Source organism: Cryptomeria japonica, chromosome 3 (genome assembly GCF_030272615.1).
Source record: "Cryptomeria japonica chromosome 3, Sugi_1.0, whole genome shotgun sequence".
Lineage (NCBI taxonomy): Eukaryota > Viridiplantae > Streptophyta > Pinopsida > Cupressales > Cupressaceae > Cryptomeria > Cryptomeria japonica.
In genome coordinates, this window is record NC_081407.1 from 95569364 (window position 1) to 95589710 (window position 20347).

Here is a 20347-nt window from a genome sequence, read left to right on the forward strand (position 1 = left end):
ATTGTTGTAAATGCATTAAGACGACATGTTCAATCGGTTATTGCATCGGATATAGTATTGTTTGTAAAATGTTTTTATTGTAATATCTTGTAGAGCCGACCTACTAAAATTGGTCTTAGGTTATGGTATAAATGTAAGATCTTATTTGTAAGATCAGATGTGAAATGCGAAAAAGGATTGTGTGAAGGTATATGCGAGAATAAGAAGAGCTATACACGTAGACATCATTTGAAGATTGAAGGAAGGGTTTTTGTGCAGACAATTAGAACTACACCGGTACTAAATCCAGCATATGAAGATGCTATTTTGTGGAGTACATTCTTATTGGATTTAACGATCCAACTGTAGTCAGTGTGACTCCCATTTTGTGATTGAGCAGTGAGCTCTAGGCGCTTGGCCTTTCTGCATGTGCAGACCCCATTCATGTACACTTACTATCTGCAGTAGTATCATCTGATTGTGGGTAAGTTTTCCCATCGTGGTTTTTCCCCTTATAGGGTTTCCATGTACAAATATTGGTGTTATGTGTTTTGGATGACTTTGTCTTTATGTTTCATGCACTAATCCTTACCGGTATAGCAATTAACTATTAAATCTGTCTACCGGCATATTAAACTAGTTTACCGGTATCAAGCATTAAGTTGGTTAAGTTGTTTTTGGTTTGAATTTATTTGACAACTGATTCACCCCCCCCCCACCCCTTAGTTGTCTCCAGGACCTAACAATTGGTATCAGAGCCTAGTCCTCTTTTCAGAAGTTTAACAGCTTGAGGAGATCCAATGTCTACTAATTATTTCAGGAAGGATAGTCCTAAACTTGATGGAACCAACTATGACATATGGAAAATCAGAATGGAGACAAATCTAAATTGCATTGGAAAAGACATATGGGATGTTACAAAGAATGGTTATACTACTGCTGTACAAGGTCGGCCTAGTCATGCTAACTTGACTAAAGATGAGGAAAATGATTGCAAAGCAAGAGAAGCACTTTTGAGCGCATTATCAGATCAACAAATCGTGGAACTATTAGATAGGTCTACTGCTAAAGCTATTTGGGATCATTTGGAAACACTGAATGAAGGAGATTCCATAGTCAAAATTGCAAAACTTGAAAGCTTCTAGGTCAAGTATGAACACCTGAAAATGGAAGAAGATGAAAGGATTTCTGCTTTTATGGAAAGAGTAAATGAAATTGTTTTGGGTATTAAATGTTGTGGAGGAACCTTCGGTGAAGATGAAATTGTTTCAAAAGTTTTAAGAGGATTGTCACCAACATATAAAATGAAATTCACTGCTATAAATGAGTTAAGAACAATGCCTAATACATCAGTTACTAGGGATACATTAATTGGGAAACTTTTAGCTTTTGAAATTGAAGAATTTGGTCCTGTTGCTACTATAAAGACAGATTTGGCCTTTAAAGCATCAACATCATCTACTCCATCATTTGACAAATCTAATTAGAAAGCCTTTTATGCAAGAGAACTTGAAGAAAGCAGGAAAGAAAATGAAGAACTTGAAGCACTATTTGCAAGGAAAATGCCTAAAGGTCCAGTTGGAAGTAAGTATGAAGGTAAAGCACCCTTTAAATGTTTTAACTACAATAAGATTGGACATATGGCTTCAAGATGCCCTGATAGACATGCTATACTAAGAGAAGAAGCTAGAAGAACATACAAACCTAACCCTAAATATCAGAGATACAGATTTAAGAAGAATAAAGACAAATCTTTCTACATTATTGATGAAGGTGTGACTGATGATTCTGATGAGGATCAAGCAGATAATGGATGGGTTTTTGTTGCTATAACATAAGATCAACTGGCACCTACTGCTCAACCAGTAGTACAGGCCTTGGCAGCTAAAGTTGAAGTAAAGGATGAATGGATCATTGATTCAGGGTGTTCAAATCATATGACAGGAGACAAAGGTAAATTCTTGAACTTTCAAGAATACAATGGAGGCTTAGTGAGATTTGGAGATGACAAAGCTTGTTCAATCAAAGGTAAGGGTACAATATCTCTTGATGGTAAGCATAACACTGACAATGTTTACTATTTTGAAGGATTAAAGCATAATCTTTTGAGTGTTGGTCAATTAGTTGAGAAAGGATTTCAATTACAATTCAAAAATGGAAAATGCAAAATCATGAATAGAACTGGTTTGGAAATTGCAACTGGCAATCAGTATAGAGGTAATATCTTTTATTTGAATAACAGTGAAAAGACATTTTTAATTGAACATATAGATGAAAGTTGGTTATGGCATAAGAGACTCTGTCATGTAAACTTTGATTGCATGGTAAAGATCAATACTATTAAGGCAGTTAGAGATTTACCTAAAATTGTCAAACCTCAGAATACAGTATGTAAGGAATGTCAATTTGGAAAACAAGTTAGAGCTAGTTTCAAAAGTATTTCAGAAAAATCCAATAATGCTCTTGATTTGATTCACACTGATTTATGTGGTCCAGCTAGAACTAAAATCTTACAAGGTGATAGATATTTCATGCTAATCATTGATGACTATTCTAGAATGTGTTGGGTTACTTTTCTCAGAGAAAAATCAGAAGCACTTAGAAAGTTCAAACTGTTCAAAGCAATGGTAGAAAATGAAACCGGTAAGAAAATAAAATGTCTAAGATCATATCAAGGAGGTGAATTTACATCTAAGGAATTTAATACATTCTGTGAAGTGAATGGAATCAGAAGACAACTATCAGTACCTCGGACACCATAGCAGAATGGAGTTGTTGAAAGAAAAAACAAAACTATCTTGGATGCAACAAGAAGTATGTTATCAGAAGAAAACCTACCACATGTATATTGGAGAGATGTAGTCAACACAGTGGTCTATACATTCAACAAAGTTCACATCAAAGGTGAAACTGATAAGACCCCTCATGAACTATGGTTTGGTAATACTCCTACTCTTAAGTATTTCAGAATTTTTGGAAGTAAATGTTATATCAGAAGAGATGAGTATATTGGCAAATTTGATCCTAGAAGTGATGAAGGAATATTTCTTGGTTATTCATCTAAGAGCAAGGCATATAGATGTTTTAACAAAAGATTGCAGAAAATTGTTGAAAGTACAAATGTAAAGATTGATGAACAATTCAGAGGAACTTCAAGGTATATAGACTTTGAACTGGCAACAGAAATTTTGACAAATGAACCTACACTAAATCCACCGGTATAGAATGAAGATCCAGTTACCCCGGTATCATCTGAGGATTCCACAGTAATTGAGGAACAACAGCAAACAAAGACACCTCGGTATGTAAGACTGAATCATTTTGAAGATCAGATAATTGGAAACAAGTTTAAAGGAGTTATGACAAGAGGAAGATTGGAAAATGAAGAGGTATGTCTTATTTCTCAAATTACACCATCATCTGTTAATGAGGCATGTGAAGATAAATTTTGGATTAAAGCTATGGAAGAAGAATTAGAACAAATTGAGAAAAACATCACTTGGACATTAGTTCCCCGGCCTAAAGATAAAACTGTAATTGGAACCAAATGGGTATTTAGAAACAAACTTAATGAAGATGGTAAGGTTGTCAGAAATAAAGCAAGACTAGTGTGTAAGGGATATTCTCAGAAGAAAGGAGTTGATTACAATGAAACCTTTGCACCGGTAGCTAGAATTGAGGTAGTCAGATTATTTTTGGCTTTTGCAGCACACAAGAACTACAAAGTTTATCAAATGGATATTAAATGTGCATTTTCAATGGAGATCTTGAAGAGGAAGTATACATTGAACAACCTAATGGATTTTCCTTGATAGATAACAATGATATGGTTTGCAGGTTAAGAAAAGCTTTGTATGGATTAAAACAAGCTCCAAGAGCTTGGTATGCAAGATTGGATAAGTATCTTTTAAAGATTGGTTTTACTAAAGGAAATGCAGACAACAATTTATATTATAAAATAACTAATGATGACATCTTGATTATAGAAGTATTCGTTGATGATATAATCTTTGGAGGAGAAGATGGATTATGTAAAGAATTTTCTATTAAGATGCAGCAAGAATTTGAAATGTCTATGATTGGAGAAATAAAATTCTTCTTAGGATTGTAGATTTCACAAACTGATAAAGGTATATTCTTGAGTCAATCCAAATACTTAAAAGAGTTACTAAATAAATTTGGGATGGAGAACTCTAAACTGGTAAGCACACCTATGACAACAAATGATAAGTTATCACAAAGGGATGAATCTACACCTATTAATCTAATTAGATACAAATCTATGATAGGAGGTTTACTGTATTTGACACAAATAAGACCTGATATTATGAATGCAGTATGTATTGTTTCAAGATTTCAAAGTAATCCTAGAGAAAATCATGAATCAACAGTAAAAAGGATTTTCCAGTACTTACAAGGCACTATAAATCTTGGATTATGGTACCCCAGAGATGAAAACTTTGAATTATGTGCATACACAGATGCAAATTGTGTTGGAATTTGGCATTATAATAGACAAGGAGAGATTTTTGGCATTTCAATAAGGATATTGAGAAGGTTGTTGATGATTATGGATATAACTGATCAAGGATGTTTTACTGTCTTAATATTATTATTTTGTCATTGATGTCAAGAAATTGATTTTCTAATTCAGTATGATGTTGCCATATCTTGAGAAGTATGATTTGATGAGTATAAAGATGTCGATAAAAGACATAGAAAGAATATGATGAATAAGGGGAGGAATAAGTTATTCAATGGGAAACTATTATCGAGTTAGACAATGATGAGATCATGATGTTTAGATTGTTTTGATATCATACATATGTTGTTGATTGTAAGGTTAATACTATACTATGTTACCGAGCAAAGAACCTAGTCGGTAAACCCTAAGGTTATCGCTATCGGTTAATGAAGGTGGTATGTCTACTGAGTGAAGTTTAGTATTTATCGAGTTGCAACCGAGTAATAACATAATGCATTGAATGATTAAAAGCATTATTTAATGAGGGAAGTTGATGAGCTGGCTATGATTAAATGATTGGTATGCTGTGAATGAAGTTTGTTAAAGAATCTATGGCAAAGGAAAATCGGCAGGAAGATCTACAGCTTAGATTGAACCGCAAAACCCTAGCACAAGTTCCAAGAAATGTATGCAAGTTCCAAGGCGGGGTAAAATGTTTTCAGATCAAAGGATACATTGAACCTGGTAAAGTTTGAAGATCTAATGGCTATGATTGATCATGGGAAATGTGATCAAGGAGATTAAGCGATTAGCTATTATTTATAAATAAGGAACTATTGATAAACAATGTATGTGGGCAAGTGTATGCACAAGGATGCTACATAGTGATTACCGAGCACTGAAGCTTGAAGACCAGTTTTAAATAACAGAGTATAGAGCCCAACAGATGGACAAGATTAGTTCTATGTCTATATTGTATTGAGGAAATAAGAATCTACTTTAGCATTTTAGATGTGAAGTTGCAGATAGATTTTATTACTATTATTTTGTAAAGTGACAGAAAATCTCTTAACCGAGTGGACTTAACAGTCTTATTTGTAAAACCCTCTAGCAAGGTGACATTCTGATTGAGTGTTTGAAATCCTTTAACAAGGTCACTTCTAACAAGGTGAACATCCTAACAGATCTGAGGGAAATCCATTAACTGGGTCACATCTAACAATGTGTTTGTAATCTTTAATAGGATTTGCTTTTAACCGAGCATACTCTAGAAGAGTATATTTCTTAGTGGGTCCGAAATCCCACAGTGGTTTTTCCCTATTTGGGTTTCCACGTTAAATCTTATGTTATGAGGATTATGATGTTTATATGCTTTTGAGTTTGCCTCTTTTGCAGTTTTGGTTATATTACTGAAGTATATGTTACCGAGGTTGAATATGATGTTTTTATGGAAGATTAAAGTTGTATGATTCACCCCCCCCTCTCATTTTATTAGCTTGGCATCTATACTTAACATTAAGTATCAGAACTATCAAATTGGGCAGGAGATGTGGATGATAGAAAAAGCACCACCAGCAGAGCATTCTTTCTTGGAAACAAACTAGTTTCTTGGTTGAGTAAGAAACAAAGTTGTACATCTTTATCAACAGCAGAATCAGAATATGTTGCAGCAGCAACTAACTGTACACAGGTACTATGGCTTAAGCAAATGTTGAAAGACATAAAGGTAAAATGCAAGGAACCTATTACTATCTATTGTGACAACACGGTAGCAATCGATATATCTGAGAATTCGGTATTACATTCTAAAACCAAACATGTTTCTATCAAACTAAATTTTCTAAGGGAAAATGTTGAAGCAAAAGAGATAAAACTGGTTTATGTGAATACTAAAGAGTAGATTGCATATATTTTCACTAAACCTTTGCCTAAGGATACTTTTGAATACACTAATACATTTGGGTCAAATTCCGATGGAGGTTTCCGACAAACAAGGAACATTGTGTGAAATTTTTTTTTTTTTTTTTTTTAAATGCCCGTGTTCGTCAGAATTCCGATGACCTCGGGCATTTTATTAACGACCTTGGGCATTTTATTTATAAAAAAAACACACAATGCATTTTCATTTTGAAAGCAAACCGAAGCAAGCGGCGACTTGCGTCTTGCCTCCCTGCCCCCCCCCCCCCCCCCCCCGCTGAAGCGATCTCTGCACAAGCAAGGTAAGGTTTTTTTTGCAATCAAAGGAACTCTTTGTTTTTCAATGAAGGGCAACTAATTTTTTTTCCCAGTCAAGGGCAACTGGTTTTTTTTTGCGAGTTAATCCATTTTGTGCATATCCTACGATCTTAAAACTCCATGAAATGACATCTCTTTGAGGTATTCTGTCATACAGTTCACATGCCGTCTGTATGCTACCCCATTTTGTGATTTTTGTTATTGGAGCATTTGTAACTAATTTCTGACAAAAAACCCCCTTCGATTATGCTTTGATGGATGTCCATACCTTGTTCCAAAGCTCCTATTCTGGCACACGCAGGGAGGATGTTGGAAAATGTTGCATTGAGATAAACATGACTATATTTCATGAGGATTTGAACTCAAAGCATTGGCACTATCACTTATGGCTATATTATCTTTTTAAGACATTTTCATAGTGCACTTCACCTATCCTAATAATGGACTATCATGAGATTCTTACGAATGGAAATACTCCAAACATTCATGCCCTCTATGTTGTCATTGTGGTTTTCAATCATTGCGACTACATGCTTTTCAAGGACCAAGTAGTGTTCTTTTTTCATTGTTCTACTGTGCTTCTCAAGCTACACCAACATAGTTTTATTTAATGGCTTTGTTTTGATAGTGATTTCTCCATGGCTTCCACTGTCTTTTTCTTGGCACATTCACTGCATTGTCATCTATCACTACTATTTATTATCCTTTTTACCTTTATTGAGGTTGTTCTCATACATGTCATTCACTTTGTCTATGAGTATATCTCAACCAATTCATTGTTGTAAGTAGAAATAAAAGATTAGTCTCATCTCTTTTACTATTTTAGACCTTCATAGTAATCTTTGCAATATATCATTTCCTTCCAATTATATGGAATAATGATTTTCTTTTTATGGAATGTGATGAAGGCTTGAGTGTGTCTTCTTGAACTCACTTATTATCAGCTCCTCTATGATTACCTTATATCTTTGTGGCTAAGAATTGTTCTTGATGAACTTATGCTCTTTATTGATTTCTTTTACTACCATTATACTATCCTAAAAAAGGCTTGTTCAATGCTCCCTTAACATGCATGTGCTCTCTTTGTATTGATCTAGGGCTACTCATTAATGTATCTATGGATTTCCCTTATTCACTATGTTATGACAGTCATTTGCAGATTTGGGACTATCATCTTTCATAATTTGATGTCTTTAAGATGTGGGTACATTGCTTGACTAGAAAAGCTCAAGCATTTGTGAAGTTCAAAGAGTTTAAATCCCTTATTGAATGGTCATCCAGTTGTTCTTTAAATGCAAAATACTCGAGTAAATGAGAAATTCACTCAAAATGGTTTATCCACAACTAAAAGAAAACAACTAACCACTACATATATGCATCAACAAAACAATGTTGTATAGAGACCTAATCATGCCTTCATGGATATGTAGATCAAGTTCCTACATTTTGGACAAAAGCAATTCACACAATAATATATTTGTTGAACACACCCACCACAAAGATTTGGTTATGCAATAATATATTTGTTGTTAACTTTATCATGGAGGATTTGGTTATGCTTGTTACAATCAAGGTTTGACCAAACTAATTCTTAAATATACAAATGAAGAGTGTGGTTGGTTGGTGACTAATTACTCTTTTTAACACCATTTACAAGATCATATCTAAATCAAGTGTCTCGAGAATTAAGCTACTACTAGGAAGATAGTTTGCCTAAAGCAAATGGGTTTCTTGGGTGGCTATTTATTGTAGATAACTTAGTTCCTTCATGAGAATCAATCAATTTGGAACATGTATAACTCACATTTGTGACATGTCACTAATGCAATTCCTTAGTACTTGTTTGAGTACTATCTCCTCTATTGTTTTCTATCCACTTTTGTGTCCTTCTTAGAACAAATAATAGATTAATGAGAAGGTGGAAAAGGTGGATTCACCTTAGAGGGAGTGGATTTTCCCAATAATATGTTAGATTCTCCCAAGGATGGATGGACTATACACTTGAAAGGTAGATGATTAAGGATGATGACAAGGTGAATTTTCCTTAGAATGATAGGGTTGATTTTCCTAAGAACAAGTAGATTCATGTAAACTAGAGGATACAAATTTGGACAAAATAATGGAAGGAGACTAAAACTAGATAGATTCACCTAAATGGGAGTGTAGTCATCTAAGGATAGGAAAAATTCACCATTTGCGTAAGAAAGATGGATAAGATAAATGATTTATGTGAAATAGATTCACCTAAGAGAAAGTAGATTCACATAAGGATAGGTGGATTTTCCTAAAGATGAAGGGATAAGACTTAACAAAAAGAGGACTTAGGATGATGACAAGGAGGATTCATTTAAGGATATGGCATATTCACCTAAGGGATAGTGTATTCTCCCAAGAATATGGAAAAATTATTGATTGGTGGAATGACATACTAGATCAAGGAATGATACAAGGGTAGATTCACCTAAATATAGGGTAAATTCAGCTAAATTCAGCGGGAAAGTAAACTACAAACTTATGCATTCACCATTTCAAAACATTTTATTGGGGAATAGTCAATTTGGTTCAATTTAATTCCTCTAGGAGAGACCAGCAATATGATTAATTGTTCCATTTTGATGTGATTGGATATGATTAGATATAATTTCATTGAAGATGCAAGAACTAAGTAAAATTATGCAAAATTGACAAGATTAAGCATAAATAGGCAAATAATAAAGCAAAAAGCTAACATAGAGGTACATATTTGGAAATAAGACTCTAAAATGAACCTAATCAGTTACCTATAGGGAAAATGAGGTTAGAGATAATCTACCTATATGGAAAGTGGTTAAACTCTACCTCTAAGTGGCTCATCTTGAGCATTGTCGGTATATGGGCATTGATGGCATATTATATCTAGTTCTATCATTTTTGTGGGTGCAAAATTAACAAGGAAAAATAGTATTAGTGGGATCATGATCTCATCAAAATGGTTTTGTATTTGCATTTATGATAGCACATTGATCACACCTTACAAAAGGTTCCAATTTCATACATAGCATCCCAAAGTAAGGTCAATAATGATGTAACTTAATTCTTAAACTGGAAAATTGGGTAGTCATATACCGATCATTTCCAAGATTGATGCATAAATTGGAGTTCTGGGTAGTCATATACCCATGGCATAGTGTAGGGGTGACCTGCAAACAATGCTAGTTCTAGATGCCTGTTTGCTTGGTGTATAACTTGTCAAAATTAGATCGATTGGCTACAGGTCTGCCATAAAGTTTCCAACTTATCACTAGTGAAAATACAAGAACCAAGGCTTAGAATACTCAAAAATCTCTCTCAGAAAGTCTGCAATAGGCAAACTTTTAGTAAGAATTTGCAGACACAATGCTCAGAAATTCACACAATCAGCTACATTAAATATGTTCTCTATTAAGTTCAATGTTTTAAGATGAAAAAGAAGAGTTAAATGGTTTTGGTTCGATTTGCAATTTTTGTGAAGCTTTTGCACTGAAGTTTCCATAGCCTGATTTTTTTGCCTATGAAGGAAGACCATGTCAGATAATATTTGCGAAGAACAAAATAAGGAGACAATTGCTAGATTATGCTCTAACTTGAAAAGAAAAGGTGATGGGAAATGTTATTGTCCCTGCAAAATTTGTAAGGGCTTAAAGACTAGAAGACTTCTAATCAAAACAGCTAAGAAACATTGTAGGTAGCATGGTCACATTGAAGGGGGACATGATTATCATCCACTGGTAAGTTGTTCATTATATCATTTTAACAATTTATATACATAAAAAATCACTTGATAATGAGATCATGATCATGGTTTATTTATGTTGATCATTTTTATATAGGTCGAGCACCCCAGGGCACATGATATGGACCAACACAACCCAAAGAATATGGTTTTCGAAGTGGAGGAACATGGAGGTGTGAATATCGAAGCTGAAGATAATGATCCCATGGAAGATGACGATCATGCACCAGAAAACACAATTGAAGATGATGGTACAAATACATTGATCCATGACACATTTAGTACTGGAATAGCTGATCATGATGATTAGGATGACCTTGATGTTCATGATTTACCTCTTCTTGAGAAGGCATATGAGCCCCTTTACAAAGGCTCCTAAACAACTCTTCTCTATGTTGTATTGTTGTTGGTGAACTTGAAGGTTATGAATGGTTTATCCAACATAACAATCTCACGTATGCTAAGGTGTGTCATACATGTCATTATAGTTAATAAATGGTGAATCATGTACCATTAATATTCTTTATATTAACACCTCAAACTTTTTTTTTTGTTGTAGATTGATAGGTGAGTTTTTCTTACCACCATCAAATATTCTACCTCGCTCATACCGAGAATTATCTACCATTATGAAAGATATTAACAACATGAATTTGGAACAGAATGCCCTGAATGTCATATTAGTAGATATCGAACAGATCAAATAAAAAAAAAGGTGCCTCGCAAGGTTCTTCATTATATTCCCATTATTCCACATATGCAACAATTATTCAGGTGCAATAGCTTGGCACAATTTATGGATTACCATGCACGCAATAGAAGTTGAGATGACATTATTTGAATGCTTGTGGATGGTTCAGCATTTATGGACATAGAGGAAAAGTGGCCACACTTTAAAGAAGAACCTCGTAATCTTAGGCTTTCACTGGCAGCGGACGGTGTCAATCCATTTGGAGAGTTGAGATATGTTTACTCGGTGTGGCCTATTTTTGTTATCAACAATAATATTCCTCCATGGATGTCATTAAAGAGGGAGCACATAATGTTGGCAATGATTGTTCCAGGTATTTTATCATTTAATAGTCATCTACATTTAATTATAAATATTGTAGTAAAATGGTCATAATAATTATGTAATGTCTTTGTTCATTCCACTAGGCAAGTACCAAGTTAAAGATATGAATGTATATATTGAGCCTCTTATCGACAAGTTGTTGGAGTTATGGAATGGTGTGACCATGTATGACATCTCTAGACCAATAGGACAAAGACAATTTCAATTCCATGCAATGCTTGTATGAACAATACATGATGCCCTAGGGCTAACACATTTTTGTGGTACGTTATAGTGTTCAAGTTGTGCAGGATAATTATAATTATAAAAATTAACAGATTTAATAGAATTATACATTATCTTGTAGGTCTTCAAACAAAGGAAAAATTTGCATGTCCAGTTTGTGGTCCAAAGATGAAATCTCGTCATTCAAAAAGTTTAGGAAAGCAGGTGTTTGATGAGTATAGGCACTTCCTTCACAAAAATCATAAGTACCAGAATACTGAAAAACATCTTTTCAATGGGAAAGAAGAGACTACATCAAATCCACGAAGAATGACTCCTCACTTATGGAAGTTGGAATATAATAGAATTAATCGTCAAGGTAATGTCATTCCATCTAATGGTTTATGTTTGGATTTTGAATTTTTCTATCGTGTTTTGTTTACTGATGATGTAATTGATGATACTAAAGGTCGTCAAGGCATGGATGGCCACCTTCGAAAGGAACTCAAAAGTTATCCCAGACAATTCAGTAGGTTGCCTTACTATGAGCAGCTACAAATTGTGCATTTGTTTGATACAATGCATATTGGAAAGAATATAACAGAGACGTTATGGAAAATATTGGATGGAAGGCGTGACAAAGAAAAAATTATCAAAATTTGTAGTGACATTGTGGAATCCAATCATGCAATGAAAAATGTCATTCAATCAAATAGCAATGGAGATCAGATTAATATAAGTGCCCTTCCTTGGTTATTAACAAAGTAGCAAAGCAATTCTATAAAAGAAGTCATACGAAAAATTCGATTTCCCACAGGATTTGCTACGAACATAAACAATCTCATATCAAAGAAGAGTGAATTTGGGCCAGGGATGAAAACACATGATTGGCATACCTTCATTAAGGTAATTCGCGTTCTTGTGTATTTACTATATATTTGTACACTGCGCATGTACTTTTCATTGTATTATGTTAGAAAACAATAAAAAGATCATTTTATAATTGTTGCAGTATGTTCTACCTCTATCTCTCCCAGACCACTTCGACAATAATATCAAGCAAGTCATATATGATCTTGGAAAATACATGAGGTAAGTAGTGATGTTTGTTCAATTTGTTGTATAGATATTATATTTGTCGTTTGTTTTACTTGTTATGCAATATATTGTATATTATTTTGTAAAGTCTCGTTTATATATTTTTGCATCTTCAATCTCTTTTAGGTGGTTGTCATCTAAAGAAATCCACAAGGAAGATATAAAATATTGGAATAGAAAAATCCCTCATCTAATGTGTGAAATGCAAAAGTGTCTACCTTCAACTTTTTTCAATGCACAAGAACACTACCTCATACACCAAGTTGAGGAGATCGAATTGTGTGGACCTGTACACTCTAGGTCAATGTGGATGGTTGAGAGGCACTTTAAATTTTTGAAGGCTTTGGTTCGACAAAGAGCACATCCTGAGGGTTCTATGGTGGAGGGATATATGGTATACCAAACTATGTTGTACATTACTGAATATCTTCCTAAGTTTGCAGCAAAAATCCACGTAGATCGCATTTGAGATCCCAACCCCATTAATAAATTCGAAGGGGAGCACTTGATGGGGAAAGGTAGATTGAAGAAAGTGTGAGGCAATTATAAGATGTTATTGTAGTAAATTAATTCTTCATCTTCTAAATAAATTAGTTGTAAGTGGTCTATTAATTATTTGTACAGTTGGTCGGGAGTGGGATGCGCTACATTTGTATATTGCAAACAATATTGATTGGATGATGGTGTGGATTGAACGATGTCAACATTCTGGTCGCACATTAACATGGGATGGTGTTGCTTCATTGGTTAAAGAAGCTCATCATAATGGAGATTCCAATGTTACACAAAGGGAAATTGATTTAGCATATGGTTTAAGAGATCAACAGGTACGTATAATTTTATTAATCACCCGTATGTTTATCAACTCATGATGCAATAATTTTAATATGTTAGACATATTGCAGGTCAAACACCACAAGGCTATGTGCTGCAATGGTCATAAATTTCGAATCAAACAGTTGGATGACACGAAGAAAACTTGTGATTCTGGGATAACTGCAGTCTTTGAGGTGACCAATATTTCATCTCGAAATGACATACATCCTCAAGAGTCTCAAAATCGATACTATGGCATTTTGGATGATATACTTGAGTGTGACTTTAATTCCTTCAAATTAGTTATGTTCGTCATCAAATGGTATAGGCTATGACTGAATAAAAATGATCCTGATAGAACTGTTATTGAACATGATAATGGATTTACAATGGTTAATACAAGGTTGTTTGAACAAGTTGGGTATGAGCCCTATGTTCTTCCAAGTCAATGTGAGCGGGTATTTTACTCAGAGGTTCCACATAAACCAGGTTGGTCATTTGTTGTTAGACATGATCCAAGAGGAAGGCCGATAATGTATAATGTGATGGAAGAAGAAGATACCAAAGAAGTAGAAGATGATATAGATGATGATCATGATCGATAGTTAGTCGATGATGTTCCTGACAGAAATGTACACATAGAAGAAGCTAATGATGATGATGTTGTTGCTGTTGATGATGATGGTGATGGTGATGGTGATGGTGATGATGATGATGATGACGAACACAATGACGACAACGACGACGATGACGACGACGACGATGATTATGATGATGATGATGATGATGATGATGATGATGATGATGATGATGATGATGATGATCATCATCATCATCATCGTCGTCGTCATCGCCATCGTCATCATCATCGTCGTCATTGTGTTCATCATCGTCATCGTCATCACCATCACCATCGATGATGATGATGATGATGATGATCATGATGGTCATCATGATGAGTTGGATGAAGAAGAAGATCAATGACATGAATGAAGTGTATGAGATGCGATTATTATATTATCTATTTAATATTGATATCTTGATAGAAATTGATTTGACTTATATGGTTACATAAATAATTCATATGTTTTGAATTCTAATGCCATTACTTAATTAATTCATGATGCACCTCTAGCTATGTGATAGATGGTGATTTAAAATACATATGTGATGGATTACATGCTTATGATGATACATGTGACATTTTTTGGACTTTGTGTTTATTTATGGAATGTGGACTACTTATTAGCTATGTGATGGATGGTGATTTATGATACGTATGTGATGGATTACATGTTTATGATGATACATATGTGATTCTTATGATGCTCAATTACATATATGATGATACATATGTGATGCTTATGATGCTTATGATACTGCAGTATTTATTGTTTATCAAATTACAAATGTAATGCTTATGATGCTCAATTGTTGGTGCAGGAACCTGAACCCCTTTGATGAGGATCCTGCACAGTCTCATGGATCGACAGGTATAAGTCAATACACCTTATAGAAATAATATATTTTTTAAAAATTACAAGAAAAACAAACTTCCTCAGTTTTTCAAACCTCAGCATTAGCAGCAAATCTAATACAGTTATCAACACTTGAGGCCCCAGTTGGACTTACTCAAATTTTAATCTCAACATCAACTTTATGGCTGACTTCTTCATCAATATTACCCTCAAATGCAAAATATCTCTCTCATTACCAACTAACTCTCTCATTTGATGGTGCACAGGTATCACCAAATAGGTATTTGTTAGATGTGTCTTCCTCGAGTGAGGGAAATGCAAGAATAGAAGAGGAAAGTGAGACATGTAGTAGATCTCAAATAGGGAGATCAACTAGAGGTCAAAAGATTAGAAGAAAATTCAATAAACGCATGGAATATTTTCTTGCTCAAGGGGGGTCATGTTCTTATGATGATGATACCAAAGGCGATATTGAGTTGCCCTTGAGGTACAAACATCTACTGAAACAATGTGTACCCAAGGAACTTCCTCCAATAAACACTGATTTTTGTGTTAATGAGAGGATATATCGCATAGCACCTTCGTCATTACATGGTTTGGGCCTATTTTCCATGGACAACATAAAGGTCTGTTACAACAAAGTTGCTGAATTGATGGAGTTTGTTGGACCTTGTTACAATTATAATGATTGGATGCAGATTGTTCGATATAAAAAAGTATGCATAGGTATGCACTGTCAGCCAATTATATAAAACAAAAAGATAATGATCAAAGTAAATGAGTGGTTGTATACATTGATGGAAGGCCAAAAGCAACAGGGAATATTGCAGGTTTTATAAATAGTACACGACCTGGGTCAACTAATAAGCAACCCAATTGCATATTTGAGGCACGTGAGGGAAATTGTGTGTTTGCATGTGCGATAAAATCAATAAGTGCAGGGGAAGAGTTGCTAATCGATTGCAATTTGAATCGTATAGATACAAAAAAAGTTACTATCATGGGGGTGGTACATACTATATATATACCATTTAAGCCAACTTCCAATTAATGAATCCAATAAACCAATGTATTATTAAGTTTTTTTGCTAAGTCTATTGGTTTCATTTTGCTAACATTTTTATATTTTTTCTTTGTCATAGGGCCACATGGATCCACCACATAGCACAGATAGGGGTGTAGGTCCCGACACTTCTACGGAGCAGGTAAACCTCATTGTAATTGTACAAATTAGATAGAAGCAAACTGTTACATTATGATCTTTTCTTGAGTGTTTTGAAGTAATTTTGATAGTGTTAATTATATTCTTGTCACAGATGGATGTTTGGGATAAGGGAAAGGAACCTGCAGTACCTCAGCACCTCCATAGGGATGTGGGGCGCTCGACAGTGTTATGCGCTGATGACATCGCACTTAGCGCAAACCCTATACAATTGGTACAAATGAATATTAGAAAAATTAGCCAAGAGATTGTTGATTTGGCAACCATAAGCCTCAGACTGATGAGATAACAGAGAGGGTGCAACTATTGTTGCGGACAGTGGAAAACTTGCAAGTAAGTAGTAATGAAAGCTTTAATTAGAACAAAAGTTCAATAATGGTTTATATTTTTTTCTCTTTTATGTCATTAACTAAAATATGTATGTGTTGTTTTTACAGAAATTTATAAGGGCTCATCATCCTGGTGGTGATGATCAGGGTATTGCGGGTAGTTCAGGTGATGACCATGTTCTATATATTAAAACCACTCCTTTGGACTTGTGAACTTCTTTTTTAATGTTTTATATATTTAATGTATTATTCTTTAGGTACTGACATGGGTTCGAGGTCGACCCCAACTATATTGTCGACTGCAATGTTGGCAACACGTAGCATCCAAACATCGTATTTTGCACCGGCTCGTGTTGACCCGCCCACTGGTGGTAGATCCCTCTTTTTCTCTCTCTTTCGTTATGTGTTTATTACCCTTGAAGTGTTCTTTCTTGGAGGCATTTCATAGTGGATTCATTTACTATGGTAGGAGATGCACATGAGGTTGTGCCAGAGGCGACTACTGGTGATAAAATACCATCATTTCCTGGATCTTCCCGTATTGCTAGTATGGGAACATTGCAGGCCACATTGGTGGTGAGCGACGAAGAATTGATTCCCTTGAAGATACAAAAGGTTCCAGGTACTTTAAAATTATTATTATATATAGTCTAATTGTAATTTACTTACTGATCACTCATTTTGGACTAATGATCCCATGTTTTTTTTTGCAGGAAAAGATATTTTTTATAAAAATCTTAATGACATTACATTGCAGATATTTGGGCCCACCATATGTAAAAGGTGGAACATCATACATGAACTAACCCTTATCCACTATTTTGATTTCATATCATTGCTAGAATAGTTTTCCTTTTATCCATTTCTTGAACTATATCAAAGGTAGCTTCAGTTTCTTTCTAAATCTAATAGGTTTGTTTTTTCTTTAAAGGTGGAATGACCAAGAAAAAAAGTTAAGAGATGAACTCACAAACCGTATGGTAGGGTTGTTTGGAAATGACACATTCGACAAGACTAAGCTCTTGGAAAAAGCTGGCACAATCTAAAGTATGTGAGGGACCAATACAAGACACATTTAGAGAAGAACGTAAAGTATGAGCATCCCCCCATGATTCTAGAGAGGGAGTGGAAGGACCTGATTTTGGATGCAAAGGAGAGAATTGAAAGGAAAAAAGGAAATACACCACCAGACGCCAGAAGAAGGTATGTGATACTATTAAGAATGTGAATATGTACTAATTATTCATTATATTTATATAATCTAACATATTTCAAACTTTTCATAGATTGATTGACACGTCAAAGGCAACCGAGGCAAGACAAGAAAAGCATGGGCAACACAAACTCGGCTCCAGTGATTATATGAAACTTGCCGCACGAATTGTAAGAATCAGTAAATTAAGTATCACATTAAAATATTTATAAATTGTAAACAATTTTTTTCTATCAAACAATACAAGCAAAATTCACAATACTAAGCAAAAATGCAGGGCTCTGAATTCAATAGAGTGCCCACAGAAGATGACAAGAGAATTGGCTACCAGCAAGGCTATATAGCCATGGTTGAATGGCTATGAGAATTGAGTGGGCAAACAGGAGATTCTAATGCATCTGTCACAATGGTAAATAAGCTAAATGAAAATTATTTCAAATTGAATACTTAACCAATAATCTATTTGATGTTAAGTTTCAACATAAAGTGACTATATTTTTTTAAAATAAGCAAGCAATGATAACACTGTGCGTGACATTGGAATGTAGCATGATAATCATGGAACATAACCTGTACATGAAGGTCTGGATGTGCATCCTAATAGTGGAGGTATTCATTTGCTATTCAAATTTTTTTATGTAATTATTAATACAATTAAACATCTTAAATTGAAAATTAGTGTAGTAATTAATGTAACCTTTATTGTTAATATTTTAGAGCATGTAGTTGGTGGTGACCAAGTGGAGCATGATCTGGGTAGACAACATCAAGAATGTGATGTTCCCCAATCAGGTAAAGAGGACCACTGTTATTCCTTTAAACAAATTTAATTGCAATTGGTGTATTGATTAATGTAACATTTCGTATTTCAACTCCAAAGGATCTAGAGGGTGTTCAACATGTCGAGGTTGAGGCTAGACAAAATGATGTGGAAGATGATGTGGCCCCATCAAGTAAAGAGTGTAACGGTTGTGTTCCTTAAATTAATGAAATACTTGGTAACAATAATAAAAAAATGTTTTGCATTTAACCCAATTCTTTGTTATTGCAGAGGACCCCCCTTTGGTTCAACATCCTCGTCCTTTGTATAGGAGTAGGCATACATCAAGAGCACGAGAAGAGGGCAGAACATCCGAAGATGGGGGAAATGATGAAGAAGACGATGCTCCACTTAAACTTTACATAGCTTCAAAAAAAAACAAAGAAAGAAATTATTGTAATCTGCCTTATTTGATAATGATTGATTTTTATGTGTTAATGAATGTAATTATGTGCTAATGAATGTTCATGAATGATATGTGTTGATGATTATTGATGAATATTGCGTGTTAATGAAAGTTAATGAATTTTATGTGTTAATGATCGTTATGTGATAATGAATGAATGTTATATTTTAATAATGGATGAAAGAATGAATGAATGTTAGATGTTAATGGGGAATTTAGAGTGATGTTTTTTTTTTGGGGGGGGGGAGGGGCCAAATGAGCTTCCACCTTCACGTGGTTGGCCCTATTACATAGAGAATATTAAACTATTCTCGAAACAAAGTGAAGCTCAATAAGATAACACACTTTTCAATATTTCATTATGTTGCACAGTTAATCTTATTGAATAATGTACGTATATTGAATCTTAATTACAGGGTCCAACAAAGCGAACATGAACAACACCATGGTGCAACTACAAAAGTTGTGAATATGCCTCATCATGAATAAAGCTGAATTAGCGCATTCTCTGTAAAATCTCAAATGGTCTATACTTTGGAAGTTTTGAAATTTTTATGATCATATCGGTCCCTTGCCTAAAAGCTTTTTTTCTTGATTTGTTTGTGATACACATTGAGAGATTTTTGTTTTCCTTTTATTTATGCATGTCTTAACCATTCTCCACATGCTTCCCATTCTTATTTAGATTGTTGTATTTTTACATATGTTGGAATCTATAGTTCCACGTACATGTTTTCTATGTTCTTTGTAACTGTATGAAAATGTGTAAAATGTGGGTATAGTCCAAAATCTTGATTACCAACAAGCTATTGTTGTTTAATAGTTCTAGTGTTTGTATTAATTGAAACAGTTTAACCCTTTTAACATGTTTCATAGCAAACCTGCACTTTGTATGCAATCTTATTGTTACAGTTCAATTACTGAGGTGATGTGATTTTCAAAAGTATTCCGACGAAAACAAAATTGGTTTTCATTTATGTATTTTATTAAAATTTTAGAGTTTCCTCATGAACATTTAAACTTAGAAGGATTTAAAAATTCAATACAAGAGTACTGGACACAATTTCTGGAGATAGAACTGAAACTCTCTCCCATGACTTTAGATTGTTTCCATGCTCTCTAGGCTAGTAGCTTTCAGACACAAAACATAGGTCTTCTAAATTTTGTCCCAACATTAATTAGTTCCTTTCTCTTCTTTTTCATCCTTTTGGAAAGAGAATTGGAAATTGTTAGGAACAAACATCTTCCTAGGTGAT